Raw genomic sequence first — 11,762 nt, forward strand, 5'->3', positions numbered from 1 at the left:
TACATGTTTTTAGTGGTAGGGGAAACAGGAGGAACCCCCCGCAGACACAGGGAGAACATGGTCCACAGGAGGAGAACAGCCGGGGATCGAACCCGCACAAGCGACAACTAACTACTCCCTTAAAGGGGGGGGTGTTATGCAAAATGGACTTGTTCAAGCTTTCCATCATGTTATTCTGTCACTCCCTCATTAAAAACATGGCTGAAGTGTTGCCTTGGCACATTCACGTATTTTTGAGTAATCTGTAAAAACTCTGATGGCGGCCATTTTAGCTCCGAGCTTTCGTCACCAGCCGAGTAACCAACCACTGCTCCTCAGCAGAACCCCCTCCCCACTGATGCCACAGACAGCGTGTGGAGGGGGCGTGTCTAAAGGCTCAGAGGTTCTTAAAGAGACAGAGGCCTATTTCAAGACATTCACTACAGCCATTTTGAGAGAGACATTTTATACAAGGCAGTTATTCTAATTTACTGCATTTACAGACCAGCAGAAGGTTTGTCATCATTGTAGTGTGATATAGACTGGTGCTATGGGACTGACAAAAGCAGAACACCCCCTCTTTAAGGACAGTGGAGAAGTGAACTCGTGACAGACTGTGAAGAACACACAGGGAGTGCAGGTGACGGATAAAGTCATTTGCAAATACAAAGGTTATTGCACATATACATCATTGCACATGGTGGTTATTGCATATCGATGTTATTGCACATAGAGGTTACTTTATTACAAATAAAAGTTATTGTGCACAGATGTAGAGAGAAGAATGGGAGGGAACTGAGATTTTACCTCCTCGCTGTCCACTCCCTTACTGCCCTCTTCCTCGCTGTCCACTCCCTTACTGCCCTCTTCCTCGCTGTCCTCTTCCTCACTGTCCTCTTCCTCGCTCTCCTCTTCCTCACTGTCCTCTTCCTCACTGTCCTCTTCCTCACTATTCTCTTCCTCGCTGTCCTCTTCCTCACTGTCCTCTTCCTCGCTGTCCTCTTCCTCACTGTTCTCTTCCTCACTGCCCTCTTCCTCGCTGTCCTCTTCCTCGCTCTCCTCTTCCTCACTGTCCTCTTCCTCACTGTTCTCTTCCTCACTGTCCTCTTCCTCGCTGTCCTCTTCCTCACTGTTCTCTTCCTCACTGCCCTCTTCCTCGCTGTCCTCTTCCTCACTGTCCTCTTCCTCGCTGTCCTCTTCCTCGCTCTCCTCTTCCTCACTGTCCTCTTCCTCACTGTCCTCTTCCTCACTGTTCTCTTCCTCACTGTCCTCTCCCTCACTGTCCTCTCCCTCACTGTCCTCTTCCTCGCTGTCCTCTTCCTCGCTGTCCTCTCCCTCACTGTCCTCTCCCTCACTGTCCTCTTCCTCACTGTCCTCTTCCTCGCTCTCCTCTTCCTCACTGTCCTCTTCCTCACTGTCCTCTTCCTCACTGCCCTCTTCCTCGCTGTCCTCTTCCTCACTGTCCTCTTCCTCACTGCCCTCTTCCTCGCTGTCCTCTTCCTCACTGTTCTCTTCCTCACTGTCCTCTTCCTCGCTGTCCTCTCCCTCGCTGTCCTCTTCCTCGCTGTCCTCTTCCTCGCTGTCCTCTTCCTCACTGCCCTCTTCCTCGCTGTCCTCTTCCTCACTGTCCTCTTACTCACTGTCCTCTCCCTCACTGTCCTCTTCATCACTGTCCTCTTCCTCACTGTCCTCTTCCTCGCTGTCCTCTTCCTCGCTCCTCTTCATCACTGTTCTCTTCCTCACTGTCCTCTTCCTCGCTGTCCTCTTCCTCACTGTCCTCTTCCTCGCTGTCCTCTTCCTCGCTCCTCTTCATCACTGTCCTCTCCCTCACTGTCCTCTCCCTCACTGTCTTCTTCCTCACTGTCCTCTTCCTCACTGTCCTCTCCCTCACTGTCCTCTTCCTCACTGTTCTCTTCCTCACTGTCCTCTTCCTCGCTGTCCTCTTCCTCACTGTCCTCTTCCTTGCTGTCCTCTTCCTCACTGTCCTCTTCCTCACTGTCCTCTTCCTCACTGTCCTCTTCCTTGCTGTCCTCTTCCTCACTGTCCTCTTCATCACTGTCCTCTTCCTCGCTGTCCTCTTACTCACTGTTCTCTTCCTCACTGTCCTCTTCCTCGCTGTCCTCTTCCTCGCTGTCCTCTCCCTCACTGTCCTCTTCCTCACTGTCCTCTTCCTCGCTGTCCTCTTCCTCACTGTCCTCTTCCTCACTGTCCTCTTCCTTGCTGTCCTCTTCCTCACTGTCCTCTTACTCACTGTCCTCTTCCTCACTGTCCTCTTCCTTGCTGTCCTCTTCCTCACTGTCCTCTTCCTCACTGTCCTCTTCCTCACTGTCCTCTTCCTCACTGTCCTCTTCCTCACTGTCCTCTCCCTCACTGTCCTCTTCCTCACTGTCCTCTCCCTCACTGTCCTCTTCCTCACTGTCCTCTTCCTTGCTGTCCTCTTCCTCACTGTCCTCTTACTCACTGTCCTCTTCCTCACTGTCCTCTTCCTCGCTGTCCTCTTCCTCGCTGTCCTCTCCCTCACTGTCCTCTTCCTCGCTGTCCTCTTCCTCACTGTCCTCTTCCTCACTGTCCTCTTCCTCACTGTCCTCTTCCTCACTGTCCTCTTCCTCGCTGTCCTCTTCCTCGCTGTCCTCTTCATCGCTGTCCTCTTCCTCCCTGTCCTCTTCCTCGCTGTCCTCTTCCTCACTGTCCTCTTCCTCCCTGTCCTCTTCCTCGCTGTCCTCTTCCTCACTGTCCTCTTCCTCACTGTCCTCTTCCTCGCTGTCCTCTTCCTCACTGTCCTCTTCCTCGCTGTCCTCTTCCTCACTGTCCTCTTCCTCACTGTCCTCTTCCTCGCTGTCCTCTTCCTCGCTGTCCTCTTCCTCACTGTCCTCTTCCTCGCTGTCCTCTTCCTCACTGTCCTCTTCCTCACTGTCCTCTTCCTCACTGTCCTCTTCCTCACTGTCCTCTTCCTCACTGTCCTCTTCCTCGCTGTCCTCCTCCTCCCTGTCCTCTTCCTCACTGTCCTCTTCCTCGCTGTCCTCTTCCTCGCTGTCCTCTTCCTCACTGTCCTCTTCCTCACTGTCCTCTTCCTCGCTGTCCTCTTCCTCACTGTCCTCTTCATCACTGTCCTCTTCATCGCTGTCCTCTTCCTCACTGTCCTCTTCCTCGCTGTCCTCTTCCTCACTGTCCTCTTCCTCGCTGTCCTCTTCCTCACTGTCCTCTTCCTCGCTGTCCTCTTCCTCACTGTCCTCTTCCTCCCTGTCCTCTTCCTCGCTGTCCTCTTCCTCGCTGTCCTCTTCCTCGCTGTCCTCTTCCTCGCTGTCCTCTTCCTCGCTGTCCTCTTCCTCACTGTCCTCTTCCTCGCTGTCCTCTTCCTCACTGTCCTCTTCCTCACTGTCCTCTTCCTCACTGTCCTCTTCCTCACTGTCCTCTTCCTCGCTGTCCTCCTCCTCCCTGTCCTCTTCCTCACTGTCCTCTTCCTCGCTGTCCTCTTCCTCGCTGTCCTCTTCCTCACTGTCCTCTTCCTCACTGTCCTCTTCCTCGCTGTCCTCTTCCTCACTGTCCTCTTCATCACTGTCCTCTTCATCGCTGTCCTCTTCCTCACTGTCCTCTTCCTCGCTGTCCTCTTCCTCACTGTCCTCTTCCTCGCTGTCCTCTTCCTCACTGTCCTCTTCCTCGCTGTCCTCTTCCTCACTGTCCTCTTCCTCCCTGTCCTCTTCCTCGCTGTCCTCTTCCTCGCTGTCCTCTTCCTCGCTGTCCTCTTCCTCACTGTCCTCTTCCTCACTGTCCTCTTCCTCGCTTTCCTCTTCCTCACTGTCCTCTTCCTCACTGTCCTCTTCCTCACTGTCCTCTTCCTCCCTGTCCTCTTCCTCACTGTCCTCTTCCTCACTGTCCTCTTACTCGCTGTCCTCTTCCTCACTGTCCTCTTCCTCGCTGTCCTCTTCCTCGCTGTCCTCTTCCTCGCTGTCCTCTTCCTCGCTGTCCTCTTCCTCACTGTCCTCTTCCTCGCTGTCCTCTTCCTCACTGTCCTCTTCCTCCCTGTCCTCTTCCTCACTGTCCTCTTCCTCACTGTCCTCTTACTCGCTGTCCTCTTCCTCACTGTCCTCTTTCTCGCTGTCCTCTTCCTCGCTGTCCTCTTCCTCGCTGTCCTCTTCCTCACTGTCCTCTTCCTCGCTGTCCTCTTCCTCACTGTCCTCTTCCTCCCTGTCCTCTTCCTCGCTGTCCTCTTCCTCGCTGTCCTCTTCCTCGCTGTCCTCTTCCTCGCTGTCCTCTTCCTCACTGTCCTCTTCCTCACTGTCCTCTTCCTCACTGTCCTCTTCCTCACTGTCCTCTTCCTCCCTGTCCTCTTCCCCACTGTCCTCTTCCTTACTGTCCTCTTCCTCGCTGTCCTCTTCATCGCTGTCCTCTTCCTCCCTGTCCTCTTCCTCGCTGTCCTCTTCCTCACTGTCCTCTTCCTCCCTGTCCTCTTCCTCGCTGTCCTCTTCCTCGCTGTCCTCTTCCTCACTGTCCTCTTCCTCACTGTCCTCTTCCTCGCTGTCCTCTTCCTCACTGTCCTCTTCCTCACTGTCCTCTTCCTCACTGTCCTCTTCCTCGCTGTCCTCTTCCTCACTGTCCTCTTCCTCACTGTCCTCTTCCTCACTGTCCTCTTCCTCGCTCTCCTCTTCCTCACTGTCCTCTTCCTCACTGTCCTCTTCCTCGCTGTCCTCTTCCTCGCTGTCTTCTTCCTCGCTGTCCTCTTCCTCACTGTCCTCTTCCTCGCTGTCCTCTTCCTCGCTGTCCTCTTCCTCACTGTCCTCTTCCTCACTGTCCTCTTCCTCACTGTCCTCTTCCTCGCTGTCCTCTTCATCACTGTCCTCTTCCTCACTGTCCTCTTACTCGCTGTCCTCTTCCTCACTGTCCTCTTCCTCACTGTCCTCTTCCTCACTGTCCTCTTCCTCGCTGTCCTCTTCCTCACTGTCCTCTTCCTCACTGTCCTCTTACTCGCTGTCCTCTTCCTCACTGTCCTCTTCCTCCCTGTCCTCTTCCTCGCTGTCCTCTTCCTCGCTGTCCTCTTCCTCACTGTCCTCTTCCTCGCTGTCCTCTTCCTCACTGTCCTCTTCCTCCCTGTCCTCTTCCTCGCTGTCCTCTTCCTCACTGTCCTCTTCCTCACTGTCCTCTTCCTCACTGTCCTCTTCCTCACTGTCCTCTTCCTCGCTGTCCTCTTCCTCACTGTCCTCTTCCTCGCTGTCCTCTTCCTCACTGTCCTCTTCCTCACTGTCCTCTTACTCGCTGTCCTCTTCCTCACTGTCCTCTTCCTCACTGTCCTCTTCCTCACTGTCCTCTTCCTCGCTGTCCTCTTACTCACTGTCCTCTTCCTCGCTGTCCTCTTCCTCACTGTCCTCTTCCTCACTGTCCTCTTACTCGCTGTCCTCTTCCTCACTGTCCTCTTCCTCCCTGTCCTCTTCCTCGCTGTCCTCTTCCTCACTGTCCTCTTCCTCACTGTCCTCTTCCTCGCTGTCCTCTTCCTCACTGTCCTCTTCCTCACTGTCCTCTTACTCGCTGTCCTCTTCCTCACTGTCCTCTTCCTCCCTGTCCTCTTCCTCGCTGTCCTCTTCCTCACTGTCCTCTTCCTCACTGTCCTCTTACTCACTGTCCTCTTCCTCACTGTCCTCTTCCTCACTGTCCTCTTCCTCACTGTCCTCTTCCTCGCTGTCCTCTTCCTCACTGTCCTCTTCCTCACTGTCCTCTTCCTCGCTGTCCTCTTACTCACTGTCCTCTTACTCACTGTCCTCTTCCTCGCTGTCCTCTTCCTCGCTGTCCTCTTCCTCGCTGTCCTCTTCCTCGCTGTCCTCTTCCTCACTGTCCTCTTCCTCGCTGTCCTCTTCCTCGCTGTCCTCTTCCTCGTTCTCCTCTTCCTCGCTGTCCTCTTCCTCACTGTCCTCTTCCTCGCTGTCCTCTTCCTCACTGTCCTCTTCCTCGCTGTCCTCTTCCTCGCTGTCCTCTTCCTCGCTGTCCTCTTCCTCGCTGTCCTCTTCCTCACTGTCCTCTTCCTCGCTGTCCTCTTCATCGCTGTCCTCTTCCTCGCTGTCCTCTTCCTCACTGTCCTCTTCCTCACTGTCCTCTTCCTCGCTGTCCTCTTCCTCGCTGTCCTCTTCCTCACTGTCCTCTTCCTCACTGTCCTCCTCCTCACTGTCCTCCTCCTCGCTGTCCTCTTCCTCACTGTCCTCTTCCTCACTGTCCTCTTCCTCGCTGTCCTCTTCCTCACTGTCCTCTTCCTCGCTGTCCTCTTCCTCGCTGTCCTCTTCCTCGCTGTCCTCTTCCTCGCTGTCCTCTTCCTCACTGTCCTCTTCCTCGCTGTCCTCTTCATCGCTGTCCTCTTCCTCGCTGTCCTCTTCCTCACTGTCCTCTTCCTCACTGTCCTCTTCCTCGCTGTCCTCTTCCTCGCTGTCCTCTTCCTCACTGTCCTCTTCCTCACTGTCCTCCTCCTCACTGTCCTCTTCCTCGCTGTCCTCTTCCTCGCTGTCCTCTTCCTCACTGTCCTCTTCCTCGCTGTCCTCTTCATCGCTGTCCTCTTCCTCGCTGTCCTCTTCCTCGCTGTCCTCTTCCTCGCTGTCCTCTTCATCGCTGTCCTCTTCATCACTGTCCTCTTCCTCACTGTCCTCTTCCTCACTGTCCTCTTCCTCACTGTCCTCTTCCTCGCTGTCCTCTTCCTCGCTGTCCTCTTCCTCACTGTCCTCTTCCTCACTGTCCTCTTCCTCACTGTCCTCTTCCTCACTGTCCTCTTCATCACTGTCCTCTTCCTCGCTGTCCTCTTCATCGCTGTCCTCTTCCTCACTGTCCTCTTCCTCGCTGTCCTCTTCCTCACTGTCCTCTTCCTTCCTGTCCTCTTCCTCGCTGTCCTCTTCCTCACTGTCCTCTTCCTCGCTGTCCTCTTCCTCACTGTCCTCTTCCTCACTGTCCTCTTCCTCCCTGTCCTCTTCCTCACTGTCCTCTTCCTCACTGTCCTCTTCCTCACTGTCCTCTTCCTCACTGTCCTCTTCCTCGCTGTCCTCTTCCTCACTGTCCTCTTCCTCGCTGTCCTCTTCCTCACTGTCCTCTTCCTCACTGTCCTCTTCCTCACTGTCCTCTTCCTCGCTGTCCTCTTCCTCACTGTCCTCTTCCTCGCTGTCCTCTTCCTCACTGTCCTCTTCCTTCCTGTCCTCTTCCTCCCTGTCCTCTTCCTCACTGTCCTCTTCCTCACTGTCCTCTTCCTCACTGTCCTCTTCCTCACTGTCCTCTTCCTCACTGTCCTCTTCCTCGCTGTCCTCTTCCTCACTGTCCTCTTCCTCACTGTCCTCTTACTCACTGTCCTCTTCCTCACTGTCCTCTTCCTCGCTGTCCTCTTCCTCACTGTCCTCTCCCTCACTGTCCTCTTCCTCACTGTCCTCTTCCTCACTGTCCTCTTCCTCGCTGTCCTCTTCCTCGCTGTCCTCTTCCTCGCTCTCCTCTTCCTCGCTGTCCTCTTCCTCGCTGTCCTCTTCCTCGCTCTCCTCTTCCTCGCTGTCCTCTTCCTCGCTGTCCTCTTCCTCGCTGTCCTCTTCCTCGCTCTCCTCTTCCTCGCTGTCCTCTTCCTCACTGTCCTCTTCCTTACTGTCCTCTTCCTCGCTGTCCTCTTCCTCGCTGTCCTCTTCCTCGCTGTCCTCTTCCTCACTGTCCTCTTCCTCGCTCTCCTCTTCCTCGCCGTCCTCTTCCTCACTGTCCTCTTCCTCGCTCTCCTCTTCCTCGCTCTCCTCTTCCTCACTGTCCTCTTACTCACTGTCCTCTTCCTCACTGTCCTCTTCCTCGCTGTCCTCTTCCTCACTGTCCTCTTCCTCACTGTCCTCTTCCTCCCTGTCCTCTTCATCGCTGTCCTCTTCCTCGCTGTCCTCTTCCTCGCTGTCCTCCTCACTGTCCTCTTCCTCCCTGTCCTCTTCCTCGCTGTCCTCCTCCTCACTGTCCTCTTCCTCGCTGTCCTCTTCATCCCTGTCCTCTTCCTCGCTGTCCTCTTCATCGCTGTCCTCTTCCTCGCTGTCCTCTTCCTCGCTGTCCTCTTCCTCGCTGTCCTCTTCATCGCTGTCCTCTTCCTCGCTGTCCTCTTCATCACTGTCCTCTTCCTCGCTGTCCTCTTCATCACTGTCCTCTTCCTCACTGTCCTCTTCCTCGCTGTCCTCTTCCTCGCTGTCCTCTTCCTCACTGTCCTCTTCCTCACTGTCCTCTTCCTCACTGTCCTCTTCCTCGCTGTCCTCTTCCTCACTGTCCTCTTCCTCACTGTCCTCTTCCTCACTGTCCTCTTCCTCGCTGTCCTCTTCATCACTGTCCTCTTCCTCGCTGTCCTCTTCATCGCTGTCCTCTTCCTCACTGTCCTCTTCCTCGCTGTCCTCTTCATCACTGTCCTCTTCCTCGCTGTCCTCTTCCTCACTGTCCTCTTCCTCGCTGTCCTCTTCCTCACTGTCCTCTTCCTCACTGTCCTCTTCCTCACTGTCCTCTTCCTCGCTGTCCTCTTCCTCACTGTCCTCTTCCTCGCTGTCCTCTTCCTCGCTGTCCTCTTCCTCACTGTCCTCTTCCTCACTGTCCTCTTCCTCACTGTCCTCTTCCTCACTGTCCTCTTCCTCACTGTCCTCTTCCTCGCTGTCCTCTTCCTCACTGTCCTCTTCCTTACTGTCCTCTTCCTCACTGTCCTCTTACTCACTGTCCTCTTCCTCACTGTCCTCTTCCTCGCTGTCCTCTTCCTCACTGTCCTCTCCCTCACTGTCCTCTTCCTCACTGTCCTCTTCCTCACTGTCCTCTTCCTCGCTGTCCTCTTCCTCGCTGTCCTCTTCCTCGCTCTCCTCTTCCTCGCTGTCCTCTTCCTCGCTGTCCTCTTCCTCGCTCTCCTCTTCCTCGCTGTCCTCTTCCTCGCTGTCCTCTTCCTCGCTGTCCTCTTCCTCGCTCTCCTCTTCCTCGCTGTCCTCTTCCTCACTGTCCTCTTCCTTACTGTCCTCTTCCTCGCTGTCCTCTTCCTCGCTGTCCTCTTCCTCGCTGTCCTCTTCCTCACTGTCCTCTTCCTCGCTCTCCTCTTCCTCGCTGTCCTCTTCCTCACTGTCCTCTTCCTCGCTCTCCTCTTCCTCGCTCTCCTCTTCCTCACTGTCCTCTTACTCACTGTCCTCTTCCTCACTGTCCTCTTCCTCGCTGTCCTCTTCCTCACTGTCCTCTTCCTCACTGTCCTCTTCCTCACTGTCCTCTTCCTCACTGTCCTCCTCCTCACTGTCCTCTTCCTCACTGTCCTCTTCCTCACTGTCCTCCTCACTGTCCTCTTCCTCCCTGTCCTCTTCCTCGCTGTCCTCCTCCTCCCTGTCCTCTTCCTCACTGTCCTCTTCCTCACTGTCCTCTTCCTCGCTGTCCTCTTCCTCGCTGTCCTCCTCACTGTCCTCTTCCTCCCTGTCCTCTTCCTCGCTGTCCTCCTCCTCCCTGTCCTCTTCCTCACTGTCCTCTTCCTCACTGTCCTCTTCCTCACTGTCCTCTTCATCACTGTCCTCTTACTCGCTGTCCTCTTCATCACTGTCCTCTTCCTCGCTGTCCTCTTCCTCGCTGTCCTCTTCCTCGCTGTCCTCTTCCTCACTGTCCTCTTCCTTACTGTCCTCTTCCTCGCTGTCCTCTTCATCGCTGTCCTCTTCCTCCCTGTCCTCTTCCTCGCTGTCCTCTTCCTCACTGTCCTCTTCCTCACTGTCCTCTTCCTCGCTGTCCTCTTCCTCGCTGTCCTCTTCCTCGCTGTCCTCTTCCTCGCTGTCCTCTTCCTCGCTGTCCTCTTCCTCCCTGTCCTCTTCCTCACTGTCCTCTTCCTCACTGTCCTCTTCCTCGCTGTCCTCTTCCTCGCTGTCCTCTTCCTCGCTGTCCTCTTCCTCGCTGTCCTCTTCCTCCCTGTCCTCTTCCTCACTGTCCTCTTCCTCGCTGTCCTCTTCCTCGCTGTCCTCTTCCTCCCTGTCCTCTTCCTCACTGTCCTCTTCCTCACTGTCCTCTTCCTCGCTGTCCTCTTCCTCGCTGTCCTCTTCCTCACTGTCCTCTTCCTCACTGTCCTCCTCCTCACTGTCCTCCTCCTCGCTGTCCTCTTCCTTACTGTCCTCTTCCTCACTGTCCTCTTCCTCGCTGTCCTCTTCCTCGCTCTCCTCTTCCTCACTGTCCTCTTCCTCGCTGTCCTCTTCCTCGCTCTCCTCCTCCTCACTGTCCTCCTCCTCGTTGTCCTCTTCCTCGCTGTCCTCTTCCTCGCTGTCCTCTTCCTCGCTCTCCTCCTCCTCACTGTCCTCTTCCTCACTGTCCTCTTCCTCGTTGTCCTCTTCCTCGCTGTCCTCCTCCTCCCTGTCCTCTTCCTCACTGTCCTCTTCCTCGCTGTCCTCTTCATCGCTGTCCTCTTCCTCCCTGTCCTCTTCCTCGCTGTCCTCTTCCTCACTGTCCTCTTCCTCACTGTCCTCTTCCTCGCTGTCCTCTTCCTCGCTGTCCTCTTCCTCGCTGTCCTCTTCCTCGCTGTCCTCTTCCTCGCTGTCCTCTTCCTCCCTGTCCTCTTCCTCACTGTCCTCTTCCTCACTGTCCTCTTCCTCGCTGTCCTCTTCCTCGCTGTCCTCTTCCTCGCTGTCCTCTTCCTCCCTGTCCTCTTCCTCACTGTCCTCTTCCTCGCTGTCCTCTTCCTCGCTGTCCTCTTCCTCCCTGTCCTCTTCCTCACTGTCCTCTTCCTCACTGTCCTCTTCCTCGCTGTCCTCTTCCTCGCTGTCCTCTTCCTCACTGTCCTCTTCCTCACTGTCCTCCTCCTCACTGTCCTCCTCCTCGCTGTCCTCTTCCTTACTGTCCTCTTCCTCACTGTCCTCTTCCTCGCTGTCCTCTTCCTCGCTCTCCTCTTCCTCACTGTCCTCTTCCTCGCTGTCCTCTTCCTCGCTCTCCTCCTCCTCACTGTCCTCCTCCTCGCTGTCCTCTTCCTCACTGTCCTCTTCCTCGTTGTCCTCTTCCTCGCTGTCCTCTTCCTCGCTGTCCTCTTCCTCGCTCTCCTCCTCCTCACTGTCCTCTTCCTCACTGTCCTCTTCCTCGTTGTCCTCTTCCTCGCTGTCCTCCTCCTCCCTGTCCTCTTCCTCACTGTCCTCTTCCTCGCTGTCCTCTTCCTCGCTGTCCTCTTCCTCACTGTCCTCTTCCTCACTGTCCTCTTCCTCACTGTCCTCTTCCTCACTGTCCTCTTCCTCGCTGTCCTCTTCCTCGCTGTCCTCTTCATCGCTGTCCTCTTCCTCCCTGTCCTCTTCCTCGCTGTCCTCTTCCTCACTGTCCTCTTCCTCCCTGTCCTCTTCCTCGCTGTCCTCTTCCTCACTGTCCTCTTCCTCACTGTCCTCTTCCTCGCTGTCCTCTTCCTCACTGTCCTCTTCCTCGCTGTCCTCTTCCTCGCTGTCCTCTTCCTCACTGTCCTCTTCCTCGCTGTCCTCTTCCTCACTGTCCTCTTCCTCACTGTCCTCTTCCTCACTGTCCTCTTCCTCACTGTCCTCTTCCTCACTGTCCTCTTCCTCGCTGTCCTCCTCCTCCCTGTCCTCTTCCTCACTGTCCTCTTCCTCGCTGTCCTCTTCCTCGCTGTCCTCTTCCTCACTGTCCTCTTCCTCACTGTCCTCTTCCTCGCTGTCCTCTTCCTCACTGTCCTCTTCATCACTGTCCTCTTCATCGCTGTCCTCTTCCTCACTGTCCTCTTCCTCGCTGTCCTCTTCCTCACTGTCCTCTTCCTCGCTGTCCTCTTCCTCACTGTCCTCTTCCTCGCTGTCCTCTTCCTCACTGTCCTCTTCCTCCCTGTCCTCTTCCTCGCT

This window comes from Gobius niger (assembly GCF_951799975.1).
Source record: "Gobius niger genome assembly, chromosome: 14".
NCBI classification, from domain to species: Eukaryota; Metazoa; Chordata; class Actinopteri; order Gobiiformes; family Gobiidae; genus Gobius; species Gobius niger.